Raw genomic sequence first — 14530 nt, 5'->3', positions numbered from 1 at the left:
CGCCACTGCGCTAGACTAAGTGTTTAGATTTAGGGATCTCGGTATGTTTTTTTTTGCTCCATAAAATACCCTTAACTGGTAAAACATTTCATTTATTATACATGAATGGAGTATTATGTCTCTGATTGTATACATAATTGGGTGCAATCAATTTGACAAGTGCATTTTGTACGTATTTAATGTTTGTTGCACAAGAATGTCCCCAAGCGGTGATAAAAGATGTTAAAGCCTACAAGGCATTTAAATAAATAAATAAACAAAATGGTGAGTGTGTAGTGGCAACTTAAACCGGACAACGACAGGTCATTAGTCCTGTAAATGACTAGACTTCCATATTCCCTTCTCAAAACCTTTTTCCTCTGATGCAATAAATTTTAATAAAATTCCATCTTTTGTAAAAGAATAGTCACCCTGTCAATCAGCCCTTCGTATTAACATAATAGTTGTCATAGTGCCGCCGTGTAATCCCTATTAACGGAAGCAAATCCCACCCTTCTCTACTCAATCTACCACCCTCTACTCTCTACCCCTATTCAACCCCTTCGTTTACCAGCTACCAGACCTGTTACCTACCCGTAAGAATTGTATTAATTAACTAGGAACTTTCTTTCAAAATCAGACCACATACGAAACATTCCAACACCATCAAACCCTAAACCGCCCTTGGTGGTGCATAGGGCATTAGGCTGGTTAAGTACATGCAGCGTATCTAGATTACGTGTAGCAGAAAGATAATTTACGAAAGATCTATTCGCTGAGTTAAAGATATTGGATGTAAGACAATTGTTTGTAAGGTGCCTACTACTTAAATTTTATGATAAATTAAGTGAGGTCAAAAGAACCCAACAGAATATAAACACTCGTTCAGAAACACAAATGAACTGTATTGTCCCATTTGTATCAACCGCTTTTGGTAAAGAGCAATACAATGTAATTGCTCCAAAAATATTTTCTGATTTATTGCCAAATATAAAAGACTCAAAATGTAAAACAAATTTTAAAATAAAAATAACTGCACATGTAAATAGTGTAGCGAGAGATTTAAAAAAAAATATATGTAAATCAATAAGCGTAGTACTTTATATAATTGGTACACATATTATTTATATTTTTATGTATTTCATTGCTTTATATTTGTTTAATTATATATTATACTACATTATTTATGTTTAAGTAACATGTATTCTTGGTACATATATATACTTTATATTTGTATAATAATGATTTTTAATTTCTTACATTTGATTAGCTAGGCATTTATAATTAAGTAGTTTTAGTTTTTCTTTTTTATGTTATTGTTTTATTAGAATAGGACTACTTACGCTCTAAGGATAAAAAATCTCCATCTTAGAAGAGGCTGTGCCATGTTAGATAGAGACTATCATAAACAGATAACAGATATACAGATTCCCTGTTATTAAGTATGTATATTATAAATATATTTTTTTGCAATAAATTTATAAATAAATAAATAAAATAAATGTTATCAGTTTTACGCTTCAGGTGCCAGTCCAAGGCCGCGGTGACAATCGGATGTCAACTCTTAAAATACTGTGGTAAATAATCCCTTTACGGGCGGTGATGTAACCTTGTGTTACCACTAGTAAAAGACGGAATATTCTAAAGTTAAGATATTCGAAAAAAAACATGGAACCATACGGTTTAATAATTCATTTTCCATAATTTATGCAAATAAACATATAATTTAGCCCTGGTATAACAAATATAGAAATTGAAAAAATAACATTTTCAGGCGTCGCCTAGTAGGTGAGTAGGTGAAATAATTCAATTAGATGAATCTCACCCGCAAGGTTTCAGTTCTTTAACTTCACAAACATCAACAGATGAAAGAATTGAAGGAATATAGATGTTCAAATATGGGCAGAATTGTGAATGTTACAGTGTGTAAAGTGGCCACTTAAACCAGCTATTGACTGGTCATAAGCCCTGTAGATGCCTAGACTTGTATATTACCTTCTCTTAAATGTTCTTCATCTCTTTTGTAATATGTTACTATAATTTATTTATTTATTCATTCAAAATTACACTAGTTTAAATATTAATGAACTTGTTAAGACTTTTTAGGCTATGCCCGTGTCAAGCCACAAAAAATAACAATTAAAATACATAGTAAAATTAATTAGATCAAATTATAATGACATAGAATAACAATCTAGAAAAAAAGTTAAATGTAATAAATAACAAAATTCCAAAGAATACAATGCAAAAAGGTACCTAATCAGAAATATTTTTTTTTGTATAAATTATACAAATTAGGAATCACACATAATCAAATATACAAAATAGTGGTATCATTAAAATCAACAAAATAATAGTAATATATAGTATAATATAATATTCATATCATAAATCCGCCGCTCATATTACGCGCGTGCATCCCCGACTGAAGACTGAATCTGTTTACACAACAACTGCCACAGAATAGCGTGTCTGTCTTCCTTGTTATGAGTCATATCTTCGTGCTCTCTCTTATACAGATGTGTTGTTGAATTCGCGGACATGATTTTTTCGCGTAGCAAGGATAAATATTTTTTGTATCGACATTCAGCATTGATATACAAAATTTACTTTCCAAATCGGGTGTCAAAATGTCCATTTACAGATTACAAAAAATACGAATTCATAATTTTAAAAATAAGAGAGATATATTAAGTCTTGTGTCCTATGTCGACTAGTGTGACATCACAGCCACACAAGAGTTAATAAATTATATCTTTTTTAGAGAAATAATTTTATTTTTTGTTAACTTAATAATTATTTTATTTGGTTGAATCATCATCATCAGTTGGTTGGAAGAAGTTACCATTTGGCAATAAATCCACTAATGTACAATTTATATTATGTCCAACACGTTAAAATAAAAAATCACGTATTCCAGGAAACAATCAAAGTTACATTCAATCATATATTTTAAATACATCACTTTTCCAAAAAATAAAGAGTGAGATTACGTTTTAATTTATAAACAGAATTTGTATTAAAAATATCGATTTTATTTCCATACCTATGTATCCGGGTACCTATAGGTTATACATCGAATCCATATTATTATATTAGCATTCTGTGTATATTTTATTACCATATCATTAGCGACTAACAAAGCGATAGTTGTCCATGTCACGCTCATAAGCGCGTCTGAGCGCGAATTATTCATAAATACTACGCAAGCGTTTGTGAAAGTATTGCGAACGCGCCAGCTTTAAAAAATCTACCATTAGGTACTCAGGTCGGAAATTGCAGGCGCAAACCGGAACCGCCCGTTACACGTTTGCTGGTAAACTAAAAACCGAACCAAAAATGTGGAACTCTTCTGTTCTATACAATAGAGCTAAATGGCTTCGCTATAGTCCTTTAAATGTAACATGATTAGAATGACAATTGTCAGAAAAGGTGACGACATAACTTTGTAGTAACGTCAAAGGAATTATTTATATTGACACACTAAAAATCATTTGTATCTGGCGTGTTAATTTATTGTTTTAATACAATGCTTGAAACAATAATCAACATTAATATATAAAATCAGCTTTAAAACTAAAAAAAACTAAAATAAACCTAATTATTAACGACGTTCTCACAAAGTTACATCATTTTGCAAAAACGTTAGAGATGGAACAAATTGATCAATGTAAATTAATCGAATAAAAAAATAATTCATTTGATGTTGTTCATAAAAAAAGTATAAATGTCTCATTTTTTGGTGAATAATTGTGTTAAACACACTATAATAGGCTTGTTTTTGCGTTTTTTATATCAATTTTCAGAAATAGAGTTTCATGATTGCATGAAATAACTGATAAAATCGTTTTGATCAGTGATCAGTAATTTTCCATCACTAATGAAATGAGTTTGACAGCTGTCATTCTAATCAAGCTATATTTTAAGGACTATGGTGAGTTATTACTCTGAGGATTTTTGGCTGTCCTACGTTTGTCTCTAATTTTTTATTGTGGTAGTGTTGTTGCTGTCTGATATTTATTATACACGGTTTTTCAGAATCAGACCGCGAAACTTCAGAGGAACATTCCTCATGGTAATCTAAAAAAAAAATCCTGAAATTTTTTTTCCAAAAAGTCATTTTAAAAAAAAAACAAAAAAATATGATCTCAAAATGTAGTAAATCCTTAATTTCTCGGACAAGCAGTCCCTCCACAAACCCCTACCCCTCTCCTACCCAGCCGCTTCACTTGTCCGCCTCTGGTGCGTGGTTAAAAATGACTGGAAAAAAAAAATTTGGATTTTTTTAAAAGCTCTTCTTAAGGAATGTTCCTATGAAGAATCGCGGTCTGGCCCTCAAAACCCGTGTATTTGTGTCAGTATTTATGGTCAACGTTGTGTCGTCGTCTTGTTTGTTTCCTAGTGCAATTGTATGTACAATTTTTACCGTGTCAATTTATGTGAAGTATTTTACCGACTTCACCACTCGCTTTCCTTTTTTAAGATTTTGACCTGAAAGTAGATACCGAGTCGAAAACACTCGTCCAGAGTTCTGGTTCTATTTCGCACACAGGTCTGTATTCTTCACCCCCCCGAACACTGACAAGATTAGTAAAAAGTTGAATAAATAAATAAAACAAAAAGAGCCCTTCAGCCCTATTTGACTACTTAATACTAACTCGTACCGTTTTAGAATCCGATTGTTAAAAATAGACTTATAATAATTGTCTTGAATAAAGTATAATTCAAATGAAAACACTATATTTATCTGCAAATTTGTTTTGTAAACTCTTTTTTTGTGTAGATATTTCAATGTAAGCCATAATAAAACAATAATAACGCAGTGAAAATATACTTTATGAAACTACTAACGACATCGTGCGGTAAAATACTACAACTAGTTTTGTACGTAGAGATCTGCAATTTTATTTTGAACTTGCGCATGCGCAAAAACGATAACTCACTTTGAATATTTCTATAGCTGTGCAATAGATGGCAGTAATATGCTCATTTCAAATGCATGTAAAAGTAATAATACTTTCAAAATTCCTGTCCAACATAACCATAATACACGCTTCACGTATAATAATGGTTTGGTAGTACCTACCAAATGTACGTAATAAGTATTGTATGGTATAGAAGTTTCAATTATTTAGTACCTTGCATTTTTTAATGTATTGTGGAAAGAACTTAAATTTAACAAACAGTGTAACAAGACCAAAATAAGACAGTGGCTACTCAATCAAAAAATTATACATAAATAATTGTAGCTTATATATACCTGTGTAAATATTTTGATAATTCGTATATTTTCTTAAATTTAAAAAAAAATAGAAATATTCTTACTATTGTGTCTATACATGTATATTACTGATTTTTCCGGATGTTAATTATATCTGTAAGTTTGTTTTTGTTTTTATAAATTTAGTATAAATATTAATCTTCATCAACAATCTACATAAAGTTTTTTGGTGGGATTTTAGTTTTAGTAAAAATAAGAAAATTAAAATGTTTAAACTGTAAATATGTGTAATTATAATAATAAAATAAATAAAATTTTAAAAAATTAAAAAAGGACAAAAAACATTAAGAACCCCTTCTCTTCTTCTTCTTCTTCAGCCTGTAGCCGTTCACTCCTGAAGGTAGTCCTCTTCGTATATTTTTTTTAAATGTTGAAACTGAATTGTGTAATTTTAACGAGAAATTAAAAACACTTTTGTAAAAGAAACGTAGTCTGACTTTTCTTTGTGCAAACATATTCGCGTATTTTCACCCTGGGTTTTTTTAGACATTATAAATTTTTACTTCTGTCGTTTGGCGTGTTGTTTTGCTTTTTTGATAAATCGTTTCTTATGGGAGCTAGTATTATCCAAAAACCCAATGGCTTTTATAAAGCGCATGGTTTTATTTGCCGTTTTCGGACGTACGGTGTACAAATATGATAAATAATAATAAAAAAAAACGGAAAAGTCACAGAGTAAGAATACGTCAACCTATAGAAAAGCCCTATCAGTATGTTTCATAGAACGCCAGCGATGTAGATTAGCAACAAATTGGCGGTCATTTTGTTCGTTTGACATAACGCATAACGGTTCTATTGGATGGTTTTGTTGCTGTGCTTGGCTTTGTTTGTAAATAACTTGGGTATTTACGTTATAATACATAAAAATCGACTATGGTGAATTGAAGTATGTTTGGTTGCAACAGTAGGAGCGTAAAGGGTGTTAAAGGAGTCAGTTTTCACAGGTAATTGATTTTGAATATTTTCCTATGATTTACATTGATTTTTTGACATTTATTGTCTTTATCGATTAGAGGTCCATTCAAATTTTACTCGGAAATAACATTAACCTTGAAATCGCATCTAAAATGACGTGTCCAAATTTCAGGCCGCTACGACCCGCCGTTTCGGAGATGTGACGGACAAACAAACAAATTCAACACAGGACTTTGGTTCCATGGGGTTGGGATTTATGTCTCAATAAATGTAACATAAGTATATTGTGAATAAAATGAATAAAAAATAAACAGACACATTTATTTTCAATTTTATAAAATAAATATAGGCGAATTTTAGAAAAATAAATTGGAATAACCCTGTAATAATAAATACACGGGTACATATTTAAGAGTATTTACAATGCAAATTGATATCCATTTGGCAATTTTCGATATGAGTACGGCCCATTGTTTTGCTGCGAACTGTAGCTAACTTAATACCCAATAGTCATAGAATGGTTTTCCTGCGTTTGGGCTCCACTAGAGCTTGGCGCATTATTACTCTGAGGAAAAAGTATTTATTTACCACTTTACATCTTCTTCTTCTTCAACCTTATTCTCTCCACTGCTGTATTGCGGCCTCTTCAAAACGTCTCCATTCCTTCCTATCACCCGCTTTCATCATTTATGTTTTAGCAGCAATAGAAACGATGTCGTTGACCCATCTTTTCTGTGTTTGCCCATGCCCTTCACTTATTCTGGTTATTATTATTTTAGATGAAAGGATCAAAGAAGTGTGGATATCCGAACATGGGCAAAATGGTGAATGTGACTGTGCGTAAAGCGGCCACTTAAACTGGCCAATGTAGAGTCATAAAATGCCTGGGCTTCCATAGTCCCTTCTCTAAAATGACCTCCATCTCTGTTGTGATTTGTTAATCTTAATGACTCCCACGGGGGTGGAATCCAGTCTTTTGTCTACAAACATTTGAGCAAACTCAAAATATTGTAATAAAAATAATAATTATGTTTTTACTACTGTACTGTACAAGTAACAGTTTGGACTGTATTCCACAATCCTGAAGCAAGGGGTAGGTGTTGGCCGTGTCTCGCTGCCGTCGTCGCTCTCGGGGTCGTAAATCCCGATAGTTATGATGTCTTGAAATCCCTCTCAAGTCCGGTGTCACTGCGTAGGTCGGTGGAAGATACTGGTTCGTAGTCCTGGGGTGAAGCGATGGTCAAGTCCAAGGTGTATATCCAGTTGTAGAGCGGGAGGTCGGGCGGAGTGACGAAATAAAACGATCTGACTAAGGTGAAGTCTCGAGGCGTACTCATATTTATTATTTTTAATGTACACATTATATAGGGCGTGTTGCGAGCTCCCGCTACCTGCGTCCAAACCGGCGTTAGGCTAATACGGGAGTGGGGGGGGAAATACCGCCCCCACTATTCCCGGCCGGCGCGCCTCCCCCAAAGTGCATATGGGGAGGTGCCGGCGCTCGGCTCGGTCACTTCGCTGGGAGCCGCCGCACGCGCCACATCAATTACAAAATGCCTTTTCAAGGCAAACATTAGTTTCGTTTACAAATGTCTTTTTTAAGGCAGTCCTTAGTCTCGTTTACAAAAAATGCAAATTCCCTTTTTAGGGCAATAATTGGTCAAACGTTTAGCTTCATAATTAGTTAATTAATTAGTAACATAATTTTCTACTCTACAGTACCCCGGTATCGCTAAAGTCAGACCCGAAAGTGGAATATTCATCCTTTATTGTAGGTCCAACATTTAGCCTACAGATACTATGGGCCCTAACTATATTATTGCATATTTATTCATATTTTTAACCGTCCGTTACAACTACTAACTTACGTTATGGTTCGGAGAAGAAAACGTATAATTAATATTCCTAATCGATTCAATCATGTAAATAATGCATCTTTGTTCTACCACTTTCAGAAATCGTAAACAGTTTTCTTTTTTTTTGCATAGTGCAATATATTTTATTCGTAACATAAAAAAAACTTGTTCTTTGTCAAAAAATATCACGGCACGGGGTTTTCCAATGATAAATACATTCTTAAATACACTCTCTATCTATCTTCGCCTCTATTGTATACACCATGATCGGTCTGACACACGTTTTGTATATCCGAATCATGTTTCCAATAATCATGTGTTCATTGTGCCATACGACATTTCTTAGGCATCCAGATGTTTACTTACTGAGATGGATATGTTCTCATCATCACTATGGCTGCATCGTCTGCGTGGCATGTGATGCTAATGACCTTATCTCCCTTAGTAGATTCACTACTTTTTTCATTCTTAAAAGCGTTTTTTTTAATGTATTTATTCTGCTTGTATAGGAAAAGGTTTTTAGCGTGTATATTGTTGTGCTATATTTAGTTATAAAGGTGCTCAACTTGCTCTGTTTCTTTGTTGTTCTCAATATGTGTTCTTTTTAAAATTTTGATATTATTTATGTTCCGAATCGAGTTGTTGTAACTCCTGGGAATATAATTCAAGATATTATACTTGTTTAATACTTTGTGTTACTTATATTTTATTTTATTTTTATAAACGGCAAATCTGCCTTTTACAAACATTAATAGATAATATTAACATATTTGGCTTAATATATATATACATATTTTTTTAAACATGAATTACCTTATACCCAAGATTTATTAAAAAAAATAAACCAAAAATTATACAGAATTTATATTTAAAAAATTAACCTAAAAATTATACAGCATATTCAGTAGAAAGTTTAAATAATAAAACATTCTACAGAAAAACAAAAAGAAAATCATAAGTACTGTTTCATACAGCTAGGCAAAGTGAACAAAAAACTATATACATATATATATATAATGAAATGCATGAATAAATAAATATAATTACCACTCACCAACTTTGAAAAAGTTCAAAAGGTTTGTTCTATAGGAACAATACCCTACACTAAATATATCAGATTCGTGGGAATTATTTATAAATTTAAAAAAAGAAAAAAAAAGTTTTTAACCATGAAATCGTTCTATCCTAATTCGCACAATATGAAACATGAAGCATTGGGTTCGTATATCATATAAAAATGTGATCAGTCTTACGCTTTAGGTCAGTCCAGGAACAATACAATATTGCGGTTTAAAACCACAATTAAAATCAATATTTAATGTCGAGCTTCCCAGGAATCGAACCTGGGACCTCAAGTTTACTGCCCTTAAAAGCAATGTAGTTTTTAGACAAAAACCACAAAATGAATTAAATATGAGGTAATATTTTGTAATGAATTTCGAACCATTTGATGTAAAGCAGAAATTTAAAAAAATATATATTTCACTAGGAAAAACAATATTATGTTTTTTTAGAAAAATCACAATATCTAGAGATACATAAGCAAAAACTCTGTGTTGACATGACACGAGAATATTCAGCCCTTCGGGAAATTAGATACAAAATATGTTTTCTTACGCGCAGTAAAAAATAAAAGCATTAAATCTACTGCAAAGTTTCTTGAAAATGTATGAAAAAAAAATGTTGCAATAAAAATTAACTACTTTGATTGACGCGGCGTCACTAGTCACACGCGGTGTACTTTCAGAAATACAAAACATAGCGCTGATAAAACGATACACATTTATTTATTTTTAAATGTGTTAGTTTAATAGTCCATTAACAAATATAAAACCTTGAAAAAAAATCGCTGAGTTTTCTCATTGACATACTGCGTTTTTACTTATATTACGGTTTTTTAAAATTATTTCCAAAAAGTTGATAAATTCTAGAAAAGTAAATATCAAAATAGTACTTGATTTCGTTTTTAAAGATTTTCACCTGAGAGCAGGCGTCACACCGTTGTCTATACCACTTTTCTTAGAAAACGGTGTTGGACAGACTCGATATGATCAATATGAGTCCTTTAGAAGGGCGACCAAATTGGAGAAGCATATTCTAGATGAGGTTCAAGTAAGCAGCAAAGAGTTTTGATGGTATTAATATTTTTTAAGTCCGTCGTCATTATTATTATTTATTCATTCAATTACTAATTCATTCGAATGAATTCAGTAATCGAATGCATTCGATTATTTTTATTCGAATGAATCATCTCCGACTAAAACTATTTTTCAACAAAACAAAGGTTGGCAACCACAGAATCGGATATATACATGAGTCACCGCGCCTAAAAGCCGGCAGTCAATAAAGACAAGACGCGGTTTTTTTGCATTTTTGTCTTCCACATTGTTCCATAGACAATAATGCATTCGCTCGAGTACGTTTCAAAGAAGCCCAGGAAGTAACTGTACATATTGTTATGTTAAGACTGTAGTATGGCAAAACACACGAAAAGTAAGGAAATCTTACGGAGTCTTCTTTTTCTTCGGAGAACGAACATTCAATTGTGTTATTTCAAGGTTGTTCAATGATCTCCCGCAAACCATAATTACATGGAAGATCTTCAATTGAGAAAAAAAGAACCGAAGAAATATCTTCGTAATACTTTAAAGTGACTGTAATGCAGTACCCATTCGGCGGGGTGTGTGACAAGGTTGTGTCCTGTCCCCCTCGTTTTTTAACTTTTATTCTGACTATGTTTTTAAGAATGCGCAGAACAACAATGAAAGAGGCCTAAAGAGCAATGGAGTTGTAATCAACAATATCAGGTACGCCGACGACACTGTTTTGCCAGCGGATACCATTACCGATCTTCAGGAGCTGTTAAATAGTGTGGATGCATTTGGAAAACAGCCGGGTTTAACAATTTATGTCGGTAAAACAAAATGGATAACATTTGGCCAAAATGGATAACAAGTGGAGCTAGAACGAACAGAGAACTCTTAACCACCAGAAAAGTTCGTAAAATTTCGTATCTGGGGCATGTAATGCGTGGAGAAAAGTACCTCTTGCTTCGCTTAATTATGAAGGGCAAGATTGAGGGTCACCGAGGGGCTGGAAGAAGACAGATGTTGGCTGGGTAATATACGAGACTGGATTGGCTTCAGGACTGTGGAGCAGATTTTCCGGGCAGCACAGAACAGAAATACTTTCGGCAGAGTGATTGCCAACGTTGGGGATATTTGATTAACTAATAATTATAACATGATAAATATAAACTATTATTTATTTATTTATTAACGGACATTGTCCATGTATACAATTTATAATGTTTAAACATTACAATAAAAGAATAGTTTAAAACATTTAAAGAAAAAAGAAAGAAGCATTGACAAACATAAGGGACATCGAGACAAGATCTGGACTATTTATTTAGTGCTTGTTTAAATCGTTGTAAACTTAAACCAAAAAAGTCCAGATCCTGTCTTGAGTTAACAATACGACAAAGGCGGGTCATTGGAGAATTTAGGCCATAGTTTGTTCTATGCTGATCGATGAACAGTACTTCATTGTTTCTCAATCTACGAGTCGGAATATTGAATTTTACTTGTCCCAGTAATGATGGAACATCGATTATACCATTTAGTATGCCGAACATATATATGGAGTCAATATTAGTTTAGTTCTACGTTTTTGTAGACTAGAAATATTTAACATTGACTCTATTTCAGCATAAGAATAATTATCTCTCTCTAGTCCGAGCATCCACGCTATTTTTCGAAGCAAGCGATGTTGGACTGATTCAATATATATAATATTATAAAGCGTTAAGGACATATTTATACATAGAAAATTATTATAAAGGAAGAAAGACACAATAGTATATAGTAGTCTCGATCGGAGTGGAAGCGGGAGAAAGGTGTTTATAATTGAATTTTATTTAGTGATCGTGTTAAAGAAGACAACTTGTTATCAAGAAATCAAGACTGGTATGTTTGTTGACAGACCTAAAAATTCTAGGTATAGGGGAATGAAAACTATAGTTAGATCTATGGTTATCGGTATGAAAGAGTTAGTTTTGTCTGAGGTTTTCTAGTTGGGATATTTATTTAATTTTAATTTGATTAATTTATCAATGTACCATATGCATCATTAGGTGCGGAAAGGGAATGATCCTGTAATTGAAGTTGTTTAGAAAAAAAATGTACACTTATTTTTTTCGTACAGGAAACCTAATTTTAGTTGGTAGATAAAATTTAAGATAACTGTTGACTTTCCATTGTTCTTCGGGCCCCATCTGCAGAAACAATATTCTTTGATCGAAATAATAATTAATTATTAAAACAATAATGTTATTAGCATTTTAATTGACCGAGTATCGGAAGTATTATGTGAAAACTATGACAGGAAGTGATTGTCGTTTTGCGTCATGATTTAATAACAATAATGCAATCGATTATAGATTGTATAAATTTATCGTAAAATACGCGGTAAATTAGCCAGTGACTAAAATAATTTCGGTTAAAAGATAGCGCTTATCATACAAAATAAGATTACATAAAAACGAAGAAAATTTTATGTAAAAATCAAAAGAAACAACAATATTTTCAGTTTCAATATTACAAGGACTGGATTCAACTCCTTGAGGAGCTATTAATATTATCATATTACAACAGAGATGAAGAACATTTTATATTTAGATGTTCAAATATGAATGCTACTCAGTGTGTAAAGGGGCCACATAAACCAGCCAATGAAAAGTCATAAGCCCTGTATATCCCTAGACTTCAATATTATCTCGTCTAAAATGTTCTTTATCTCTGTTTTGTAATATGTTAATATCAAAGGAAACAGCTTCAGACCGTACAATGACATATAATGAGGAAAATCTGAGGAAGTTTTAGAAAAATAAGTAGGGGTAGGCAGAGAGGATAGAACGCCATATCACTCTGTCTTTGCATACAGACCTCGCTTCTTCTACATTCATACATCTTCTTATGCACGCACGCCAATTATTCCCACTCTTGACATGTCCATCTTCAAGTATTTGATGGACTTGATCGTGCCATGTCTTTCACGGTCTTCCTCGTTTCTGCAACATTCGCATCGTAGATCGTTTTAGTCGTTCTTTCGCTGTCCATTCGCTCTACATGTCCAAACCAACGCAGCACCCCTTTCTTGATTCTGTCGATAATGCATGTCTCAGCCATTACACAGTTCACGGATCTCGACATTTGTGCACCGATAATACATCGTTTTACCACACATTCGCATCTCGACAGCATTGAACTACTTTCATCATTATTTATACGGCCTAAGCTAATTACAACAGTTACATGAAGAAATTTAATACAAGAAACTGAACAAAAATAACATAAAACTATGTAACAAAGACAAACAAGGGCAATACAATAATGGTATACAATATAAGTATATATATATTTTTTTGTCTTTAAATAGTACAAACATAATAAATGAATGTCCTAATATTAACTTATATCTAATTATTATTAAAACTTTTACTAATTATTAACATTTCTAAACAATAGGTATACGTACACTTAAAAAGAAAACTTCCATAAAGCTAACACGAATAAGATTACTTTTTAAAACTTATCTGCTAAACACAGGTTTTTTTAATTGACATTTAAATGAAATAATATTCTTTTGCTCTCTTATTTCTAATGGTATTTCCTTATAATATAACTGTACAGCTCGGTGCATCAACGAGTTCTGTAAATTTGTTTTCCTACGAAATGGTAGTCTTACTTCATGTTTATTTCTTGTTTTATATACATGTTCACATTGATTAGAAAAAACCTTTTAAGTCTTAATCATCTTATGAACAAAAAACATTACATTAAAATATATTAGTTGACGTACTGTCATAATTTTTGCTTGTTTCAGCATCAACTTTATTCCAGTGTATTTATTTTTTCTCAAAATTACTCTCATAGCCTTTATTCTGCAGAACAGTAAGTTTATTTTTTTCCCCTTCAATTGCCAAAAACAAAATACTACTACAGTAATTTATTGTTAAATATTTTTTATACTACTATTACGTAACAAAACGATATTTTTTTACTGGAAAGTATTTCATAGACCTTTATTACTTTAAAAATGTAAAAAAAACGCGATATTATCTGGATCAAACATTATAATATACATTGGTACATAAAATAATATTTATCACAAAGATTTATTGTATCAATTTAACAATGAGAATATGGCTATTTAATGGGAAACTGAATATGTAGTTAATATTCATTAAACATAATGTTAGTCACTGTTTTATCACTAAGTAAAAGATAAAAATTGATAAACTATTATAACTTCTGACGAGTTTATTTTTTATTTGAATTTTAGTACAAACTTATGACACTTCTCTAGCGGTCCTTACGGTTATAACAGGGTTGTCAATAATGTCAATATTTCATTAAACAAAACAATACATTAAAAATAACAAATAATAAGGGCAAATTTGTTTTGTACGATAATTTGAAGAAAAATCAACATTTTA

The sequence above is a fragment of the Micrasema longulum genome, unplaced genomic scaffold (genome assembly GCF_059751315.1).
Source record: "Micrasema longulum isolate JH-2025_06_02 unplaced genomic scaffold, ASM5975131v1 h1tg001007l, whole genome shotgun sequence".
In the NCBI taxonomy this organism is placed as follows: domain Eukaryota; kingdom Metazoa; phylum Arthropoda; class Insecta; order Trichoptera; family Brachycentridae; genus Micrasema; species Micrasema longulum.
The sequence above is the reverse complement of the archived record's forward strand: the minus strand, read 5'-3'. Positions refer to the sequence as shown.